This window comes from Lethenteron reissneri, chromosome 19 (assembly GCF_015708825.2).
Source record: "Lethenteron reissneri isolate LAM-NWPU_2019-01 chromosome 19, ASM1570882v1, whole genome shotgun sequence".
NCBI classification, from domain to species: domain Eukaryota; kingdom Metazoa; phylum Chordata; class Hyperoartia; order Petromyzontiformes; family Petromyzontidae; genus Lethenteron; species Lethenteron reissneri.
In genome coordinates this window covers 8,136,897-8,145,009 of record NC_083797.1, presented here as the reverse complement: position 1 = coordinate 8,145,009, position 8,113 = coordinate 8,136,897, and positions in this window count along the sequence as shown.

The following is an 8,113-nucleotide window of genomic DNA, read 5'->3' as shown; positions in this document are numbered from 1 at the left end:
TTCTTTTTTAAAAAGAAGAGCAGTTAAAATAGGAATATAAATGTGATAGAATAGAATGCAGTGGTATACACCCTTGATGTATGTGGCACAATGACTTCTCTGAATATTTGTCTTGGTGCAAAAAGTTATTTTTCCTTCTTGACAGATACAGATTTCCAACTGCCGTAAATTTTAGAGGACTTCAGTCTGTCCCTTTTTTTTGCGGAATGAATCAAAGAGAAATTCTTTTGTACAAATAAATGCTGGGCTCGTCCATGAAATGTCAGTGACATTGTGTGGTTTTCAATGATTGCGGTAAAGTTGCGAACTCTAAAGATCGTCAAGAGCCCCATCACTTTTAAACATACAATCGCACCGCTGTATTTAGCGTGCTAGGTATTTTTTTCAGTGACCGCTATTGCCAATAAAACACTTGAAGTTACCATACACCATAAAAAGACCACACACTGTGCTGCCGTCCCACAGCACTAGCAACATATTTGGACATGTGAGCAGGAGCCTTGTCAGCTGATGACAAAAATACTGCATTTTTGCAATGAGCAGTGATGCAGGCTTGCCAGGGATCTGCTTTTGCTATCATGCCAGCTATTCAGTTTGCCCCTCTGTGTTAATAAATGTAACTAAGATATTTAGTTTTTACCAGGTAAGGCCTACTGAGCTATATAGCTCTTTTTCAGAAGCGACCTGGCCATAAATGATTACTCGACGAAGTGGCTTATCGTGTGGAAATGTATAGCAGCCAAAAACTCTGAACACATGTTTCTAAATGTGGAGGGGAAAACCGGAGGACCCGGACAAAAATATACGCGACAAAGGGGAGAGCATGCAAACTACAAATATATAGGCGTCAGGATCAAGATTAAACCCACTACCTCCTGTATACCAGGAGAGGTAGTTAACATTTTGCTACCGCTGCGCCCCATCTCCTTACAGAGGCTCCCTTTAATCATACATGTCTGCGCAATCGTTTGTGTACCCCAAAAATAAAAAAACGTGGTTTTCAAAAACAACTGAATATAATATGCAAGACTATTATATTAAAGTACACACACAACACACCTTTGATGGTAAGGATTTGTTTTTAAATATCTAAAAAAAGAGAAATATTAACCAAAGAAAATTTGTATAAAAATGTCAACTAAATGTACTTAATAGGTATAGAGCCATTCATAAATAGCTAACTATGGTGTTACAATTGTAATATTAATCACTTTTGGGCCATTGTGCACTTCATAGCGTATTAATGGAGCCAAGCTTGATTTGAAAACAAATCGCAAATGTGTATTAAATCGCAAGTGTGCATGGGAGATACGTGATGGTGGGAATTTGCGATGTTGTACTGTTTAACAGAATAAATGACAATTACAGCCACAAACATGTTGACAAAACTCCCATATAAAAACACAGGCAGTGTGGTCTATGTGCAGTTGTGCTGCACGTATTTCACAGCCCAGGTCTGCCCAGCTCATAGAATGTCTGAATTCCACCATAAGCCCAGCATTTTACTCAAGCAAACATGAGGGCACTGAAAAAATATTAAGTTTCTGCGTGGCAGCATTAATGGCACCGGTAGGGTGCAGGTGGCTTTCATTGTTTTGTGATTTTTAGTGAGTAACCATTTAATACAAAAGGCTGATACCATCTTGAATCTCGCATATGTCATCACTAAAAAAACTTTAATAACCGCTCACTATAAACATTGGCACAATAGTGCATTCCTTACTGTGCTAATGCAAATGTGAGAAATGCATTCTTTGTTTGTAGATAATTGGAATGTCATATAGTTTAGGTGATATTCTCATAGCCAACAGATATGACTTAAACATTTTCCAAATTGCGTTGAATGTCTTACAAATCGTGCACATTTATTGAAATGTGTCAATTGTGTGCCAGGACTCAAGTTTTTATTGGCATGGTACCATATTAATGATTTAAACTGGTGCAATAAAGCGTTATAGAATGTAATATTTTGACACTTAAAACCTTTAACATATTTGGGGGAGGAATGTGTTTAAAGCTGCATTCTTGGCATTTGCTTTACATATATACACTCACTCTGGCGATGCATTTACGGTTTGTAATAAATGTTACAGATATGTTATGCAGTGGCTTTTGGGTGCGAAGAGACACTTATTGTCAGGACTGATTTATAAAGTGATGAGGAGTCTCATGCATAACGTCTAACCAATCCAGTCTATTTAACCTTATCATTTGACATTGATTTTATAAATGTCATCAGCATTATGCTCAACCTGAGGTCAAACACGCTAAATTAACTGATTGTTGAATCTTAAGACCTGATTTTATGATTTATCTTTTAAACATACATCTCAAATTCAAAATGCCATAGAACGGAGCTAAATATTGAAATGTCATATAATTCATGGACACACTCTAGCAGTTAGGGGTATTAATTCTGCTACATGCTCATTAAATCTCAAATATGAAAACATATCACGAAAACATTTGAGACATATCAATATTGCCATTCTTTACAGTGAAATATGGTCAAAATAACCCCCACATCATGCACGCTGTGAGGAGGCCTTCATCCAGCAATGGATTGACAAAAGATTGTAGATTCACAATAAAAATGGTTTGGACAATAGCTGGGCTAACAAGACCCTGTGCTGATCTAGGAAGGTTCCATCTCATTCGTTTTTTTTCAATGCTATTAATTGCCCCACAGATGGATATGTTTATGGTGCGTGGGCGGTGATGTCAAGAATAATGTGCAGTGCTACTCTGACCCTTACGACACGTAAAGAGAGCTAACAACCATGGCAGTTCGCCTCGGACACACACGGTGCCAAGTGAGGCTTTGCATCTGCCTCGTCACCTCTCAACCCCTTCCTCCCTCATCGTTTCCTCTCCCACCTCCCCCCACGTCCACCCGCAACCCTCCACCACCTCGCCCAATTGAGGGCGTCAATGCAATAAGTAAAACAGGGCTACTCGTAACAACCTCTGCAAGTCACGTGGTGGGGGATGAGGTGTAGTTTCACAGGTGCGAACATATTACCTCAGACCAGGGCTCTTAAGCCGACTGAGATCATTGTCCTAAATTCCTGCCAGACTTCGCATTAAGAGCACAGACAACTATTTGGTCTTAGCAGCACATTACATGTCCCCCTATGAGCCTAAACCTAAATAAACATCCCAAGATGTGTGCAGTGCAAGCCACTCTAGATCCACTCTAGATCTAGTCTCAATAAAATGTAAGACACACACCACATTATTTAAGTTATCAGGCTAATATATGTTTTATTCAGGCCTTGGTTGGTAAGAGCTTGGATGGCTGCATCAAGTTCATCTGAATTAAATTCCACGTCATAATCTATAAAGGCTAGGGAGGCATTCTATTTGATATTCATTAGCCTTTTTCCGGATTGTGACCGATGATGTCTATGGTGAATATATATCGTAAAACTCCGGTAAGTTAGACCCTGGCTAACCATATTTAGCATTTAGCCACACCAGATCAGCTGAAGAATAACATTACTCAGCAAGCAACCTCCGATCTCCACAGGCCTCGAGAACAAGTTTCTAAACCATTGGAGCGGGTGGGGACGGTCACGGCCCACCACTCTACCCGCCAAATTATTTTCAGTATTGTTGGCCCCGTGACAACGCGGTGGTAGTGCTACGGTCCGAACTTCAAACACCTTTTTAACTTGAACGTCTCTGAATATATATTCTGAGTGTTCTCTTAAACTCAGGTTTTGGTTGTTTCAACTGTCACCATTCTATCTTAATTTTGGAGCTTTCGTGACTGCAGGAATTATTCTTTGGTTCTTTCGGTAAAGTCACGTATAAAGATAAAATAATAAATAAAATAATAGCATACGACGTTTGTGTTGCAATCGAAATGTCGTATGCTATTATTTAATTTATTATTTTATCTTTATACGTGACTTTACCGAAAGAACCAAAGAATGTCACCATTCTGTTGCTGCTTTTCTTGTCCAGCTTTAGCGGTGTTTTATCACCATGTTTAAGGGATTTTTTCACGTTGTTTTAAAGTCTATGATATATTTTAAATCCCTGAACTTTTGCATTGCCGTTTAAAAGAAATGTTATGCACCTGTAGTGTATCCCAGATAGTTACCCCACAGCTGTCGCAAATTCCCAGAGTCGCTCTTGCAGTTTTAAAGATGAGTTCAACAGAACTATAACAAATCACAGATATGTAGAGTCTCCTCCTGGATTGAATACACCCTGTAGCAGTGTTCTTCACTCATTTTCTAGAGTGGGGAACCCTTTTCGCCGATAAGACATCATCAGTGTGAGGGCCGCCGCACACATTTGACACCATTGGAGTTTGCCAACACAACGATGGGGGTGGTAAAAACTAGATTCGAAGCTTTCGTGACTGCAGGAATGACTCTTTGGTTCTTTCGGCAAAGTCACGTAAAAATACATTTAATTTAATAATAGTAGAATGCAACGTTTCGATTGCATTATATTTCAAGTTTACTATGTTTGTTTTCTCATTCACTTGTACCTGATGATGGTTGCTTGTGTTGCAATCGAAACGTCGTATTCTATTATTATTTAATTTATTTTTCTTTCTACGTGACTTTATCGAAAGAACCAAAGAGTGATGGGGATGGTGGTGTTTTCACTTTTTGTTTATTATCGGGGGCCGCACGCCAGGGGCCGCACTAAAGGCCACCAGGGACCGCCAGTGGCCCGCGGGCCTTGCGATGAAGAACGCTGCCCTTTGGGGAGTCTCGACTCAGGCAAACTCAGTGCACACACTCCGACCATCCAAAACCGGCTGGAGCCAATCTTAACTTTTTTTTTAAATCCAGTGTGGCCTCTCAACCAATTGGCACATTGTCCAATTTTAATACCCGCGCAGCATGCCGTCTCGTACCCAATCACAGAGCCTTCAATTGGAGTCAGGGCTGTCTTGTCTCCGAGCGGATTATATCAAATCCTGGAAGGAATTACCTGTGGGACTTGCCACCTGGTGGTGCCTATGTCCCGTCTGATGCCCCGACCGGCGGCCCGGTTGCACACCTCGCTGTGCCCTGTATTGTGCGGGAGGGCACTCCACACCCCCAGCGCATCGGGAGAGGCTCGGCATTGCTTGGACTCACGCTGCAAAGCCCTTTTTTTTTAAATCCTTTATATTAAGTTCGCTTGCTTGCGTGCTTGCTTGCTTGCTTACGACCGTGCAAATCTTTCGGTCGTTTTTTAACCCACTTCCCGTGATCCAATCGAGCTGACATTTTGCACACAGACTCGTTGTGCGAGACAATTAATGTTCGTGAAAAAAAAATTTCCAAAATTTTACACTGTTTAGGGAAAACAAATTAAATATTTAATTACCAATTGCTTAATACTGGCAGACAATCATCTGACCCATAGGTGGCAGCCATCTCAAGCCAGAGGACGAGAGAACTCTAGCCGCCACGCATATAAAGGATTTATAGTGAAAAACTTTGTTTTTACGGGTTATACTTATGTACTAACGCTCTTAACCTTCAACAATGCGTGTTCAACCCCCCAACCCCCCTCCGATGAAGCTTGGAGAGGTGAATGGAGTGCAAAATAACTCACAACTGCCTCGTTGTTAAAGAGCCAACGTAGAAGATCCCCAAGGTTTTGATCTTCCACGAAGCTCATGGTCCCCACCCTAAATAGTATCCGCACAAACCAAGGCAGATGCGGATTACTGATGCGCACGTGGAAATTTAAAAAACAACTTTCCAGTGTACGACTGTGGTCATCCAGAACAAACTGTAACCACATAACGACGCAATTCCCGATCCACAAACGCGAAGGAGACATCACAGCGATGCACTCCGCTGCTGTTGACCCGGTTATCTTGCCTTCACCACCCCAGTGTGACATGTGTAGTCGTTCAATCTTGATTTGAAGCTCTCGTGACTGCAGGTGTCCGTACTCTCTGGTTCTTTCGGTAAAGTCACGTAGATCTAAAACATAATAAAATAACACCTTTCGGTCGCAACACAAACGTGTTGGATCTACATCAGTCGTACGAGAATAAGAAGCGGTGATTTAAGGCGTTGGAGGGCAACACACGTGCATGGCTAGTGCTGCACATAACCACACAGTGCACATTAAACACAACTTACGAATTGTTTTTATTGTATCACATGTAACAGTATTTACAGGAGAATAAATGCATGTATACTTAATTTTATACGCGTGTGTAATGGTGGGTGTAATGTGTAGAGAGTTGTTAGCAATATATTACATCGGTTTGCATTGCTGTAAGTAGCTCGTCGAACCGTTTGCGTTCCCTTAATTATCCTCGATAGACAGAGTTTACCGACTCGACGTATAAACTAAAACGACCACAAACTTGCACAACGGCACCGAGATTTCATGAAGAAACTAACAAACGCACGTTGATTATTATTATTAGGAGAGTCAGACAAAGTCATTAACAGCAACGTGTTCTCAGACGTTGGATTGCTAAAATAAAAGCATGAATATCAACAGCAGCAACCACGACCAAGCCACTGATGGATGGAAGGCCTCCCCAAGTGATCACCGCCCCCTCAACCCCGTCCAGGAGAAGCAACAATCCATTTAGCTTCTGCACACGGTGCGAGTTCATGAATCCATTGTGATTGATGCACTCTTGGGCGCGTTCCCTCCTTTGCCTGCCGCTCGACCGCTGGCCATTATCCCATCAAACATTGTCGCCTTGCCCAAGCCCACTTTCCTTAGCGAATATGTCAATACGATGTCTTTAAGTTGCTGGTGTTAAAGCTATCGACGTGTCGATTGACGTGCACATTACCCGTTGTGACACGTGGATCAGAAATATGCCCCTTTGACAAAGAATATGGAAGAAAAAAAGCTGCAAAATGCGCCACAAAAAGCATTCCTGCTGGTAATGTACCTTTAGAGACGAAGAGAGGAACACATGGGGCATAGAACACGAGCAAGTTAGATACATCATGTTGCACGAGCCAGTTGGATTGTTGAATTGCAGGACTGAGTGGTGCAGATGTGCATCATGGCAGTAGGTCGATACGAATTTTTTTTAATAAAGTTGTGATGGATTAGTGTTTCTGGAGCGAAGAGCTGTAAAACGATCACTTGAAACAAATGTTGTCAAAATCTGATTTTGCTTTGTGTAATTAGACCACTCAGGGGGGTGGGGTGTTACAAGTCTGTATTCACCCCAATGTGTTCAATATGGCAAGAGTGATTCATTGTACACGTGTTAAAAATAAAACAGAATGTTGCAATGCACATGAAGCCATATTTTACAATTTACTTTCTGGTGTTGGAAATAATCCACCAACTAATAAAATTTTAAAACCTGGCAATATAACAATAAGGATGTATATTACATTTTTCTTATAAAACATAAGAAAACAAAAAAAAAACTTCAAAAAACTGACTGCCAAGTTGATAATTATGCTTTATAAGAAAACATTAAATAATCAACTTAATCACGTGACATGGCATATATATATATACTTAGCATACATGGCGACATCATACATTATCTAAAAACATTAACAATAAAAAGGTAATCCATAAATGAATGTCTGTGTTTTCTATTTAACAATGGATAATTAAATTTTTATTTAAAGCTTTCGTGACTGCAGGGATTCATCTTCTTGGTTCTTTCGGTAAAGTCACGTAGAAGGGAAGTAATAAAATAATAAAAATAAAACATAATAAAATAAAATTATTCTCACGACGTTTCGGCCACAACGCAAGCAGCCATCCTCAGGTGAAAACCAGGTCCGTCGAAACGTCGTGAGAATAATTTTATTTTATTATGTTTTATTTTTATTATTTTATTGCTTACCTTCTACGTGACTTTACCGAAAGAACCAAGAAAATGGATAATTAAACACATTCCAAGAATTCACAATTACTAGAGCAACTATATTGACCATACGTGGTATTCCGGGCCAGTTGTTCCTTTGAATAAAGCTCCAGTATAAAGCCAAGTCGATGATACTAAACCAGATTTTGAAGAAATATAAAAGCCTATAGACTTTTTGGACAAAAACTTTGTAGGTTTAATAAACTTGAGCCTGCAGGAGGACGCGCATACCTTTCCTTTTATACCAGGCATTTCATTACTTCGGCTCCTTAGATGGCTCGGTGG